This window comes from Bufo bufo, chromosome 8 (assembly GCF_905171765.1).
Source record: "Bufo bufo chromosome 8, aBufBuf1.1, whole genome shotgun sequence".
NCBI classification, from domain to species: Eukaryota; Metazoa; Chordata; class Amphibia; order Anura; family Bufonidae; genus Bufo; species Bufo bufo.
Window position 1 is genome coordinate 181921946 of NC_053396.1, and position 15170 is coordinate 181937115.

Here is a 15170-nt window from a genome sequence, read left to right on the forward strand (position 1 = left end):
CGCTTCTGGTCCCCCCTAGACCAGGAGTGTGATATGCCATCTAAATGTCAAACATTCAGTGGTCACACTGCAGACGCCATTGACTGGCCAGTAGTGGTGACATGCATTTAAACAGCACGTCACATTTCTGGTCCAGTGAGGACCAGAAGCGGAGGAGAAGGCAGCTCAGTGCTGGAACTGGAGCATTGGTTACAGGTGAGTTTTTTTTAACCCTTGCACCCAGCCTGGACATATGAGAAGGGGTTCCTGCTCTTGGAGAACCCTTTTAAAGTGACAATAAGTTTGAAAGATTGGGGATTTAGAGCTCTTCGGAGATATATATTTTGAAATATCTGCACAGAATTTTGGATAAAAAAAATTTACACAAAAAATGAATCTATACGTCCACAACTTATTGTACCCATATGTACTATTGGAAGCTGAGGAGTCTGCGTGCTTGTAATCCATACGTCTGTCCCCATAGACATATCTACCACCACCTTTCACTGACCTGTCCCCACATTTGACAAGTGATCCGCAGTAGATAGACTAGCTCTGCAGTTTTTGTCTAGATGCCTGTCCCTTCTCCCTCACCCCAAAGCTTTAAAAAAGGGATTTTGTCTTTGCTTCGTTAAACCCAGCCCGTACTGGACAATGGTGGATGTTTGTGAGCAGCTTTTCTGAAATGCTGACGGGGCCACTGTGTTAATCTACAGGGGTTATATGCCATTCTCTGTGTGTGCCCCGGCTTACGTCGTACCCGGTGGCGAGTCTGCGGTGGGATATACAGCAGCTGGGGAACTATCCGACAGTGGGGAATAAGAAGGAGAAAAATGTGTGACTGTTTCCATCAGATATTTGGGGTTACCTGGTCTCCGTCTTCCTCCTATGGTAAGTGTTCACCTATCTGTATTTTGTAAGGCAGACAGTATATAGCGGCCATTTCTCCTAAGGGGATGTGGGGATGACTGCTCGGATGTTATACTGCAGTTTGTTGGCTGGGCAGTATACAGCTTACCTCCTGTGTGTATACAGGTAGCTACCAATATATGCTGAGAGACTGGAAATGATGCCTATAGATGGGTATAACCCAGTCTGACCATTGATGAGTGGTTGGGAAGATGTAAATTTGCTGTGTTATTTGGTGCATTTATCATAAATACTATTAATGTATGTATTGTATAGAAACATACAAACGCAAAATACAAATGCAATAGCACTGTGCAACTAGCATTCTGAATATGTATGAATTAGCATTTAGTATTCATTTTTATTTTGGGGAAAAAAGCTGAAAAACCCAGTTGAAAAAATTTGCTTTGTGACAAATTAGATTGTCACAAAGCGCATTTCTTTGTAAGTAGTGGGTGCAATGACCGGGAGCTGCGATATAGCTGATCGCCGCATCTGACAGTAATAATACAGTGTAAAATAAATTAAAAAGAAAAACTAAATCATACTTACCTCATCCATTTGATCATGATGAGTTGGCTGCCACCATCTTGATTGAAGATCTAGCGCGAAATCTCACGCGGCCTGTGATGACATCACCGTCAGCCGGTGTGGGATTTTGTGCGAGATCTTCAATCGAGATGTGGCGGCCGGCTCGTCGCGATCAAATAGATGGGGTAAGCATGATTTTTTTTTTTCATTTTTTACCAGCATTCAGGGGAAATCAATTCGCTACCACGAAGTGCGAGGAAATTCGGCTTCGCCGCGAATCGAATTTTCCATGAAATTTGGATCCAAGTTCGCTCAGCACTACTAGTAGTAATGTCTTGGAAAACCCTTTTAATTAGCAGCTAAACGGGACCAAATTTTAATATTTGCCATGGGGCTCCCATACCTCTACGTACACCCCGGCTTCCAAGCTGAGAATGCTGCACTGCACCGCGTGAGGCGTTTGACTCCTGTGGGTGGGGTGATGTCACTGCTACATATTTGTAAGGCGATTACAGTCGGGCCTGGGAATACTCAGAGCAAAAGGAGAAACATTCTCCAGAAGGCACAAGTGTTGCTGTAGCTTCTGGACTTGTGTCAAAAACAATCCATGTGTTGATAGTCATCTTACTGTACGTCCGCCTTTTGTTCACACTCCAAAGATTAGCGCATACGAGGGGGATTGTTAGCACATCTCTACAATGTCAAATTGCCGTGTAATCCGGAATATTTATATGCACCATGTGTTGGCTCCAGCATCATAGTGATAGTCAGCTCTGGGGGTTAGAGAACAAGTTTCTCTGTCGTTGGGGTTGTCCACGTGCATATAGGGTTAGGGTCTTTTCACATTGCATCTGCAGTTTAACTTTAAAGGGGCTCTCCAGGTTACAGATATTGATGACCTATTCTCAGGATAGATCATCAATATCAGATCGGTGGTGGTCCAGCACCTAGCACCACCACCGATCAGCTGTTTTGGGCAGTCGCGATCGTGTACGATGCGTAAGCAGAAGGCTCCATACACTGTGTTGTTTCCGGTGCCGACGTACTAAAGCTCAGCTCCCATTCACTTGAATAGGAGATGAGCTGCATTACTCCAGCATGGCTGCCTCACAGTGGACAGAGCTTTCTGCCTCCAGCTCTGTGCACTGCACAATCTCCTGAGCTGCCTGAAATTATCTGTAGCCTAGAGAACCCCTTTAACGTATGCACCAAGAAAGTTCACAGCACATACGGTATATTAAACAGACCTATAGACCCCCCCCTTATACCGCCGGCTGCCAAATGAGCATTCTTTTGGTCTCTGTCAGGGGGTTTCCTTTTTTTACTGCATGGAATAATACAGCAGTCTGAAGAGCCTTTCATGAAGAGCCATAAAAAAATAATATATAAATATATATATATAGCATGGCCACCTATGGGTGATGAATGCCATACAGTGGCATCTGTTAAAGGGTTTTTTGGAGATTTTGATACTGATGACCTATTCTCAGGATAAGTCATTAGTATCTGATTGGTGGGGGTCCGACACCCGGGACCTGCGCCGATCAGCTGTTTTGATAAGGCACTGGTGCTCCTGTGAGCGCTGCGCCCTTCTCTGTGCTTACCACGCACAGCGCCGTACATTGTATAGCAGATGTGCTTGGTATCACGCCCAGCCCCATTGAAATAAATACCAAGCACAGATACTATACAATGTACGGCGCTGTGCTTAGTAAGCGCGGAGAAGGGCGCAGCGCTCACAGGAGCACCACTTCCTTTACAAAACAGCTGATCGGCGCAGGTACTGGGTGTCGGACCCCCACCAATAAGATACTAATGACCTATCCTGAGAATAGGTAATCAGTATCAAAATCTCGGAAAACCCCTTTAAACGCATGCCCCCAAGGTTTCCATCAGGATATCACCTCGAAACTGTGTGAAAAGTGGTGCCTGGCGCCTGCTCTGGCGGATTCATTTGATCAGCTGGCCTGTAATATTACATTTTCTCTTCAACGGGATGGGAATACCCCTTTAAGACTAATGATTGCAAAGAGTGTTTTCATTTCCATGATCACATTGCTGGGAAAGTTTTCGATATGAGCCAAACTAGGATACATTGAGGGAAAATCTGTATCCTGATGTCACTTAATGGAATTGACAATAGATAACATAGTTTTTTGTGTTTCAATTCTTCACCATCCTCAAGATTTGCTGTCAGTGAATGGGAACATCAGTGTTTACTAATAAGAAGCCATTTTCTCCATGCTCATCTCCAAATAGGGTGATCTTCTGCTGGATCTTTGAGGCCATAAGAGAATCCCTCTAGTTGGCCAGTAAGTCCCCGCATGCAATGTTACTCCTGGTGGGACTGATCGTTTTAAACAGAGATCTTGAAAATGTCAATTTTAGAAAGTTGCATAACTTGGACTTGCATAGATGTGGTCACAGAGTCTGTGAAGATCAGAGTGTAAGCCGCCTCGTGTAAGTGCCTGGGGTTTGCATTCATTCTACACTGAGGGGTCTTTATTTATTGTGGGCCACTTTTATGAATGGCTTATCAGACTGCTTCTTGGAACCTCCCTAATATCACATGCCATAAGTTCGTACGCTTGCATGGGGTGTGTGTCTGAATGTGTATATGCTAAAGTCAAACCAAACACAATGCATCAGCACTCTGCAAACACGGAATACATAGACTATTAATGTTACTAACGCTATATTCAGTATATGCATGAAGATACTTAGCAAATATATTTTCATCAAAATCCTTTGTGCCCATCTATCAAAGCAAGGTGACCTCTTTTAGATGGGACCCTACTCTGATGACTTCTCTCCTTGTACTAGAAGGCCTCAAATGAATTTAGGACCAGGATCCAGTACAGGAGCGTAACTAGAAGTGACTAGGCCCCATAGCACATTTTTGAACGGGTCTCCCACTTTCTCCAAGGAACTTCCCCGCAACCCCAGTAACCACCCGCTGCATAAGGTAAATCACCTTATGTCCAGACCCGCAGTAGTGATCATACTTACCTGGTCCTCACTGCTGGGTTCCAGCACCACTGCCAACTCTTCATGTCCCGTGTCACCGCATCAACATTCATTTTGACGCTGAGGATGTGACCGCTGCAGCCAATGATTGGCCACAGCAGTGACGGGTGACGTGTCACACGGGTAACTCCCAGCATTTCTGGGATGTTATTATGGGCTGAGGATATTTCAGAGAGAGGAATATAAGAGAAGAGAACTACGACTCCCACCATGTCCACACTGTTATTATAGGGCATCAGTAAATATTATAGGGGGAAGGGTATGAGGAAAGAAATACAACTCCCAGCATGTCCAGGCAGTTATTATATGTCATCAGTGGACATTACAGGGAGAAAAATATGAGGAGAGAACTACAACTCCGAGCATGTTCATACTGTTATTATATGGCATCAGTGGACATTACAAGCAGAGGGATATGAGGAGAGAACTACAACTCTCAGCATGTCCATACTGTTATTATATGGGCATCAGTGGACATTACAGAGAAAGGGATATGACGAGAGAACTACAACTCCCAGCATGTCCAGAATGTTTTTATGGGGCATAAATTGATATCACATGGAGAGGGATATAAAAGGATAGAAGAACTCACATTTTGGCCAGACTGTTATTACAGGGCATCAGTAGACATTATAAGGAGAAGGGTATAAGAAGAGAGAACTACAACTCCCAGCATGACCAGACTGTCATTATGGGATATCGAGGACATTACAGGGAATGAGTATAAGTAAAGAACTACAACTCCAATTTTCGAAGAAGAGAAACCACTAACCTCTCTCCCACACACAGAGAAGCTGTAGTCCCGCACATCATGACATCCCATAGGTCCTTCACCACTTCTCCTCTGTACTGCTGAGCTCACTCTGCGCTGGTTATATGATGACATCACTCAGGTCCTTCACCACCACTAATCTCTCTCCAGTCCTGGGCTATGTTGCCAATAAAACCGCAGTCATCACACTTCTGTATGGCAGGATCTCTGCACCCTCAGCTCCTGCCTGCTAGTTGTAGACTAGTGATTGGAGCACTGGAGCCTTAGAGGGTATGTAAACCATTAGACACCAGGTTCTTGACTTCACTTGAACTGATTGTATACCAGGGCCTGGGCATGCAATTATCCTTATCTGCCAAGGGCATCAAAATACCTTGTCCTGACCCTGCTTTCTTCTCCCAATCTGAATACACAGCTGCAGTGTAGAGCAAGAGGGAGAGACAGTCACAGCCATCTGAGCCACTCATAATACATATTTCCTAGTATCTTTACAAAGGTGTTGGTTGGGCGGCGCCCTTTGCAGGGAAGTAGTTTTTAAAAGAGTTTTTTACTCTATGTTAGAAAAAGCCCCCCAAAAATAAGTTGAGTACAGGTTGTCCCACTGATGAGACCCCTAGAAGTCAGCTGTATTCTTCAGGGGAACCCTGTAGCTTTCATTCCTCTGCAGTGGTACCATAGGGAGAATAAAGCATTACATTTTGTCTACTGAAAGCCATGTTCTGTGTGCATAATGGCCAAATGTGCCAGGTCCTCCAGAGAGATAGACCCACTTTGTACCCACTTTCCACTCTGGATAATTCATGGAAGTTCTGGATGAGGGACCCTGCTCTATTGCCGGGTCCAGTCAGTTCTAGTTATGCCACTGGGTATATGTAAATGCATATCAAATCAAACTGCATATCAAATGCTGTGGTAGGGTTTATTTGAAAAACCTGCCCCTTAAAAGAGGTATTCCGGCTTCATAATGTTATTGACCTCTCCTCTGGATAGGTCATTATCATCAAATTGTTGGGGTCCAACGGCCATCGCTGTCTCCAATCAGCTGTTTCAGGATGGGTCATGAAATCAGAATATCCCTTTAATGCTTTTTATGGTATTAGTTTAGGTTTGAACCTGGGACCAGGATGTAATCCTGTAGACCCCTGAAGCTTTACCTAGCCTGGGTAGGTTTTTGATCACTTGGAATCTAATGACCAGAGAGGACCTACCTCTTGTATACCTTCCATACAAATTGGCCCATTGCTCATTTTTCCAACAGCAATCCCTCCCAACTCTCCGCTTTGCCGAGCTTGCATGTGTTTTCAATGGTGAGAGGGGAACAAGCCTTTGCCAGACACCTCTGGTGGTGGCTTATAAACTTCAACATGCTCATTTCTTCCTTTCCTTGACATCATTTGTCAGGGGAGATTCTGTAGACCTTCATACACATCAGATAGTCCTGTTCCGCCCAAATCAGTGGGTTGGCTACCCTTTCTCTTACGTTTATGGGGGGTTTTAGTCTTACATGGACAGATGTCACTTTAGATCTAGATCTTTATACAGTAGATATGTGAGATGTCCTCAATATCACATGAGAACTGGTTAATTTATAGCATTGTGCTCATGTATTTGTAATGACGGGCCGGGCCATAACAAACTGCTGATGTGATTTTGTGTTTAGGAAGGAAAGGGTGGAGGACCCCAACAAGGAGGAAGTCAAGCCTAAAAAATGTGACCTTTCTACTCATCTGAATTAATATTCTTCGAATTCTAGAGCGGGTCCTTTTCCGTGTCATTGAGGGAGCTGGGGAATAAAAGCAGGAAGTTTAAATTCACTGACAGGAGAATTAGCTCAGATTTGGCGTCACTGGAGCAGCAGATTACTTAGGGATGGGTGGAGGACGCTTGTCTCATCTGAGGAATTCATTCTATGGAGATGGCTCAAAGTCACCACGCCCTATCATTTCACAAATATATGTCTATAAAATAAATCAACAGCTGAAATCCACATAGTAGAGAATTTGTGACATTGTCACGATCAGTGTGGGGGGAAACTCCACACTGAACACAGGAGGGAAGGGGAACAGTAACTGGGCCTGAAAATTAGGGAAGAAACAGGCCACCTCCTAACCAACCCTAATCCAGGCCCTAACTATCTATCAATATGAATTGACCTTGAAGGTAGGAATATTCATATGCAGGAAACCTAGGCCTTTATATCCCTATAAGGCCCTGGAAAAGGTTAGGACCAGAGACAACCCATTTGTCACGACCATGTTCATGGCCGTGACTCCTTGGGAGCCGCATGCGGTTGCCCGCGGTTTGGTGTTGTGTCAACCGCAGCTTGGGGGCACTTTGCTCTTTGCCTCAAGTGCGGTTGCCGCGGACAACAGGTATGTGTGCGGTTGCCTTTGGTTTGTGTGGGTGTTTGTATGCACTCTGAATGTCTGGTGTGCACTGTGTTTTATGTTGTGTGCACTCTGACATTTTCCCCTTCCCCTGTGGCTGCCCGTGGCAACGTTTGGTCTTTGTACATGTGGTGGCAGTGTCTCGGCCTTTTGGCCGGTTCCCAGGACACGTTTTGCCACACATGTCGTTGTCGACGGTAACAGCTACAGTGAGTGTTTGTGTGTATTCCCCTCTATGTGGTTTCACTACACTCCCTGGTTAAGGAAGGGTTAACTCCCTCAGTGTGTGTGCACTGGGTGTGTCTGTGTGGGTGTGACTACTTGGGCCTATATAGTCTCTGCTGTAGCAGTAGTCAGAGGGGGTTCTTCAGCCATGCTTGCTGGAGACTTCCTCCTGTTATTCACCATCTGCCAGTGGGGGCCACCCTTGTGGTCATAAGTTTAAATTTATGTATGGTGTTTAGAAGATGTCTGTTTGGTCTTTATTTATTGCAGAATATGGTTTCCTGGGTTCCTGTGTGATGTTTGTGTGTGCGGTGTCCTTTGTGTTTTTTGTGAACAGCAGCACTTGCACGTGGGTTCCAGGTGGTGTGTCTGTGGCAGGTAAGTGTGGTACTAGTCTCACTTACCTGTCACTGCCATATGTCTGTTTATGTTCCCCTTTCTTTATAGCTTGGCCACTTTAGACTCCTGTTCCTCCGTGTCCAGGAGGAACGGGCTGTCTACCCAGCTCCTAGTCCAGGGCCATCCTGAGGGCGAGCAGGAATATCAGGTTCCAGTGTATGAGCCCTCCCACCATCAGGGTCGGCTCATATGGCTAGGAGACAGGGTCAGAATTAGGGATGTGTAGGAGGTGACCTTCTCCCTTATTCCTGTCCTGGCCATGCTTCTGACCATCCATCTTCTGATACCGCACGGCTGAGGGTTTTCCCCATCCTCAGCCGTGACACCATTCCTCCCCAGATGGACAAATGGAAGTCTCTTTCTCAGGCCCAGATACAAACAACAGGGAAAATAAGAAACACAAACAAACGCGACACTTAACTTCTGTAGAGACGGACGAGCAGGAACACCAGAGACAAACTCACACCAGCTCAGCCAAACCGAAATGAAGCTATCTACCGCATAGTCAGAAGGGTGGGGTCAGACTATAAAGGGTAGAAGTGATGACCACTGAGCAACAGTTGACAAAAGGGAAGTGGTCATTAACCCTATCAACACTGAATCAAGAGAAATCAAGGAGGCTGTTGGATTCCTCCACGCTCAGCCAATCGCCTTGATTTCCTGACATCAGTCACCTGAGGGACCGTGACAGACATCCAGTTATACAAATCTAACCAGTCACAATTTGCATTTAAATGCATTAGATTTAAGAACAAATTATCTGTAAAAGTGACTGGTGATAGGTCCAGACTCATTTCTTTAATTTTTATAGCAGTTCAAACCATGATTTTATGATAAAATGCTCCAAATTTCTAGCATAGACAATGTGAAGTGATAAAAGTCTGTCTGCCTGCAGCCTCCACTAGGGGGAGCTGAATGTAGACTGTTTTATTATGCATTTTAATGTATAATCAGTATACAGTAAAATCCTTTGCTCCCTCTAGTGGTGGCAGCAGGCAGTCAGAATATCAGTTACATTTATGGACCTACAGGATATTTGGAAATCTTTACCAGAGAAACAGACCTTTGATCCCTATAAATATATATTAAGAAATGAATCAGCACAGAATTTCAGTCTATTGAAGGGATAGTCCCATCTTAACCATTCATGACTGATATCAGAATACCTATGGTGTTGTGCCAGATAGAGGTGGCAGGGGTTACAGAAACAGCCAAGCAAACTGGGTTTCCATAACCCCCTTAGAAGTGAATGGAAACTATGCAAATAGCGTAGCACAGCACAGCCCCCTACACATCATGTGTAACATTACATGGCTATTCTGATGAACGGACGGGTTGAGTCCACCAGCACGGGAGCTGCTGTTACCAAATGGCTCCCCATTCTGGCTCCATGTCGCCTGCTTGGAACGGGCTAGATGCTTATTTAGTAGAAAATGTTATTGAGGGTTTTAATTCATTTAAGAGTGTTGTGTGATTGATCTGAGTAGGGTTTCATCCTAAGTATGAGACAACTATTTTAATCACAACTTTTTAAGAGTCTAATCTTTACAGTGGTATGAGGTTTTTGGGTCAATATTTGCCCAACCTTCGGGAGATGTAAGTGGGGCTGTATTTACAGTTTATGCTGCCTTAGGCTTGTTTAGTGATCACGCCCCCTATTAGTTTGGCTGTTTTTGCCTATTCACTTAAGGGTATACTGACATTTTTTTGTGATTTAGTTATTGGCCATGTCGTTTATACAAGTGAAATACATTTATATTACAGTTTTAACCTGGAAAAATGCATGGCAAATAACCACATCACAAAACCGCAGCAAACCCTGTAAAATTGTGTGCGGTTTTAAATGCCTTTTTTGATGCAATTTTGACTGTGTGGTTAAAATCATCTCATCTGAATATACCCTTACACAGGCAGTAAAATATAAACCCAATGCACACGTCTGAAGGCAGCTCCATGAGTGGATGGTGCATACTATGATTTGAAAAATGATGGCATGCACATCCAGCTCTGATTTTCCTGAAAGGTTCATTCAGCCAAGTGAAAAACAGACAAGATGTGGACATCATCAGTAAGTAGTCCATATAAAATTGCGTCCATGTTCACAGGCCGGAGCACAAACAAGTTTAACTTTACCTATCTAAATGAGCCCTAACTCTTTCTAGATGTATGGCTGCCTTTACTCTGTGGCCACTATTTTTTTTAGTTATACTGAGGAGCTCTACTGCTTTGCTGTCAGTGTGTGGATTATGGAATGGTCTGCTGTATGACAGGTAGAGAACTCTTGGCAGTGAACATTTGGGTCATATACTGACTTCACCTTTCTCCTTATATGACTGGTCTGATGTCTTCTTATCACCTTTCTCCTTATATGACTGGTCTGATGTCTTCTTATCACCTTTCTCCTTATATGACTGCTCTGATGTCTCCTTATCACTTGCTTTTGTTACCTGCAGCACCAAGTCGGGGATTTAATCCTTTCCCTGCCTTCCTGAAGAGATAAGTGTTACATTCACTGTAGGTAAGCAGTGTGAGGGTTAAATCTTGTTACTTATAGCTACAATTCACAAAAGTTAGGATAATGAGACCTGAGAAGCAGCACATAAATCATTTGTTTTCTCTGTGAAGTTCTGCCCCCCCCCCCTCCCTTCTTCCTGACACCCTAGGCACGTGCCCTTAAGTTCCTTGTTGTAAATACAACCCTGGATGTGGACGTCCAAGCCGGTTTCTTGGCTGTAGTTCACTGAACATGCCACTTTTAGCCATCATACCATTTATATTTGTCAGTTGATCTTGATCTGTCAGTTGACAACTGAAATGGTGATAGCAGAGCACAAACCCGTGTCATTATAACCCTCAATCACGTCTTCCATCCCATCTGAGCAGATAACAATAGGGCGACCATACACAGTTTATATGAAGGTGATCTATGATGCAGCTGTAAGGACTTCATGCTTCCTTTACTCTCCACATTTTGATATAGTCAGAGCAGGAACCGAGGACAAAATACATAATTATATACAGTATATATATAATAAGGATACAAGACTTATGGCAGGTAAGATAACAGACCTCACCAAGACACTAGCTATTATATTCTAGTAAGACTTATCATAGAGTTATTAACCCCCCGGAGGTGTAACATGAAGCATTTGGACCATAATACAAAATCTGTAACACCTACTATACGCTATTTTGTAATACGGATTTCTTCTTATGCAGTGGAGGCACCTTGGGCACGAGGATTGGGTGTGGCTGCCCTGCACCCCCTATAGTGTACAGAAAATGTGTAAAAAGGCACAAAAATAGGTCAGAAGTGTCCTTCAATGAGCTCAGAACACATGCATTTATTTGACAACCGTGATTTTCAGTTTCTGCTATCTGAAATTACGCAAAATTTAATGAGGACGTGCAACATCTTGATAAATCTGATGTGGCAGAAGTTAGGGAAAAATGGCATAAATTGTTCCCTTCTTAATAAATGTGGGCCTAGGGGATATTTATCAGAACTGCTGCTAAGGAAAAGCTTTAGTTGCTCTTAGCAACCAATCAGATTCCACCTTTCATTTTACAGAGCTCCTTTGGAAAATGAAAGGATTGATCTGATTGGTTGCTATGGGCAATGAAGCCAGTTTTCCTTAGCACCAGTTTCTATGAATGTCCCCTAGGCCCTCATGTTTTCTTTACTTACTAGTGTGTTTAAAGGGGCACTCAAGCTAGAAATTTAAAGGGATTTTCCCACTTTAAGCATAAATGTCTCATAGATGGAGGTCTCATCTAGGAGATCCCCTGTTCTGTGTGGAGGAGACTGGATGGAGTGGTGGCCATGCATGTGCGCGCCTGTCTCTATTGACTATAAGTAGTGCAGGGAAAATTCGCCGGATTTTCTCGTGCTTCGTGGTAGTGAATTGATTTTCCCTGAAATGGTGTAAAAATATTTTTAAAAAATCATACTTATCTCCTCCATTTGCTCGCAACAGGCCGGCCACCGTCATCTTGATTGAAGATCTCGCACGAAATCCCGTGTGTGGTGACGTATGACGTCACCATGGCGGCCGACGCGATGATGTCTCAGCCTTTCATGACAGAGATCATAATAAGCACCATAAGCGGTAATTGGGAGTGACTGGAGTTACCGGCACAGCCAAAGGAATATTCTGCACTATTTCCGTAACTCATCCCAGTGCGGCCATCGCTTAGCATGGTTTATATCTATCTTAGCCATGAAAAGTTGAAATAGGAATAACCCTGCAGCTAGGACCCTCACTTTTTGCCCAAATCAATGACTCCTTAAAACTCTTTTAAGTGCCCAAAGGTTAAAATGCTCTGAAAGGGTTTGTATATTAGTAACAAGATCTGTTTTATTCTTCAGAGTAATAGCACCACCGCTGACCATAGGCCATGCCTGGTATTGCAGCCCTGTCCCATTCACTTAAATAGGACTGAGCCGCAATACCAGACATGTCCAGCGGACAAGAGTGGTGCTGTTTCTTGGGGGGAAAAAAAACAATGACTTTTCTATCAATATGATAAACCTCTTTAAAGATGTGAGGAGCTGCTTGATTCTAACATGGAGGACAAGGCTATTGGGGCTGACGGCAGCCATACTTCAATTTTTAAGGTAGACTTTAGGATTCTAGTTTAGCTTACGACTCTCATTCTCTCCCTTCTCAGTCCTGGGAACCATACAAACGCACATGTATTTACAGAGCGTATACATCCTGGAGGGAAATCAGTCCTCATTCCCTGTGTAGATAAGGCGGCAGGAAGAGGCTGCGTCCCTTTGATAGAGCACATAGTTTGTATAGTGACCCGGTCCAGGGCCCCCACCGCACACACACGCTCCACAGCTTCCTGCCAATCATCACATAGAAAACTACTGAAGCCACATAGTTGCCGACCGACCATCTGAAGATGGGACTGCCAGAGATCCCGCAGCCGGGCAACTCTTCTTGTATTGTCCGCAGAGGGGCTACATATGCGTAGGAGACCTCCCATCTCTAGCCAACCTACGAAGCCATCCTGGATGGTGGCCATAAATTTAGGGCGACATTTCGGGGTAACCTTTGAGTCCCTGTCCCCAATGTGGCAATTTAAAGTCACTGGTTCAAACACACAAGGTTAAATTTACAGGAAAAATATATATATCGCATATCGCTATATGACAGCTCTGGTAAGATGGTTGGAATTAGACTCTCATTGCATTTACAGTGCATTTTGGAGGGATATACGTTCGACATGATCCTACGACATCTAGATATACCATGAACAGAATGGAGAAACACAAGAGATCTTTTCAAGAAAATTTGAGACATCCAGGGAACATTTCACACTAAAATGGGCATGATAAAAGACAAAAATGGTAGGGACCTAACAGAAGTGGAAGAGATTAAGAAAGATGGCAATGGCAAGAAAATACAGAAGAACTGTACAAAAAAAATCTCAATTTCACTGATAACCCTGATAGTATGAGCATTGACCTAGAGCCAGACATTCTAGAGAGTGAAGTTACAGTAAGTGGGCTTTAGAAAGCATCCAGCTGAGCTTTTGAAAATAGTAAAAGACGATGCTGTTAAAGTGCTGCACTCAATATACCACCAATCTGGAAAACACAGCAATGGCCACAGGACTCGAAAAAGTCAATTTACATCCCAATCCCAAAGAAGGGCAATGCCAAAAAATATTCAAACTACCGAACAATTGCCCTCATCTCACATGCTAGCAAGGTTATGCTAAAGATTCTGCAAGCTAGGCTTTAGCAAAATGTGAACCGAGAACTACCGGAAGAACAAGCTGGTTTTCGAAGAGGCAGGGGAACCAGAGATCAAATTGCCAAACTTCGCTGGATTATGGAGAAAGCAAGAGAGTTCCAGAAAAACATCTACTTCTGCTTCATTGACTACACCAAAGCCTTTGATTGTGTGGATCACAATAAAATATGGCAAGTTCTTAAAGAGATGGGAGTACCGGATCACCTAACATGTCTCCTGAGGAACTTGTATGCAGGTCAAGAAGCAACTGTGAGAACTGTACATGGAACAATTCAATATCTGAAAAGGAGTACGACAAGGCTGTATTTTATCACCCTATTTATTTAACTTATATGGAGAATATATCATGCGAAATGCTGGACTGGATAAAGCAAAAGCTGGAATTAGAATTGCTGGAAGGAATATCAACAACCTCAGATATGCAGATATGGCAGAAAGCGAAGAAGAATTAAGGAAACTCTTGGGGGTGAAAGAGGAGAGTGCAAAAGTTGGCTTAAAGGGTTTCTATCACTTCGTTTCACCTATTTAGCTTTCAGACACTAGCGATCCGCTAGTGTCTGCTTTATCTAACCATCCTAATATAAGAGCTTATTGTCCTGCCGTTTAGCTAAAAAAATAACTTATATAGATATGCAAATGAGCCTCTAGGTGCTATGGGGGCGTGATTAGCACCTAGAGGCTCCGTCTACCTTAACAAACTGCCGCCGCCCAGCGCGTCCCTCCAGCCCGCCCATCTCCTCCGGAATGCGATGCTCCTCGTATTCGGCGCATGCGCAGTGAATGTCTGATCGCTTCCCTGCTCAGACATCTCCACTGCGCCTGTTCCTCGGAGCACTATGACGTCATCGGCGCAGGCGCAGTGGAGATGTCTGAGCAGGGAAGCGATCAGACATTCACTGCGCATGCGCCGAATACGAGGAGCATCGCATTCCGGAGGAGATGGGCGGGCTGGAGGGACGCGCTGGGCGGCGGCAGTTTGTTAAGGTAGACGGAGCCTCTAGGTGCTAATCACGCCCCCATAGCACCTAGAGGCTCATTTGCATATCTATATAAGTTATTTTTTTAGCTAAACGGCAGGACAATAAGCTCTTATATTAGGATGGTTAGATAAAGCAGACACTAGCGGATCGCTAGTGTCTGAAAGCTAAATAGGTGAAACGAAGTGATAGAAAC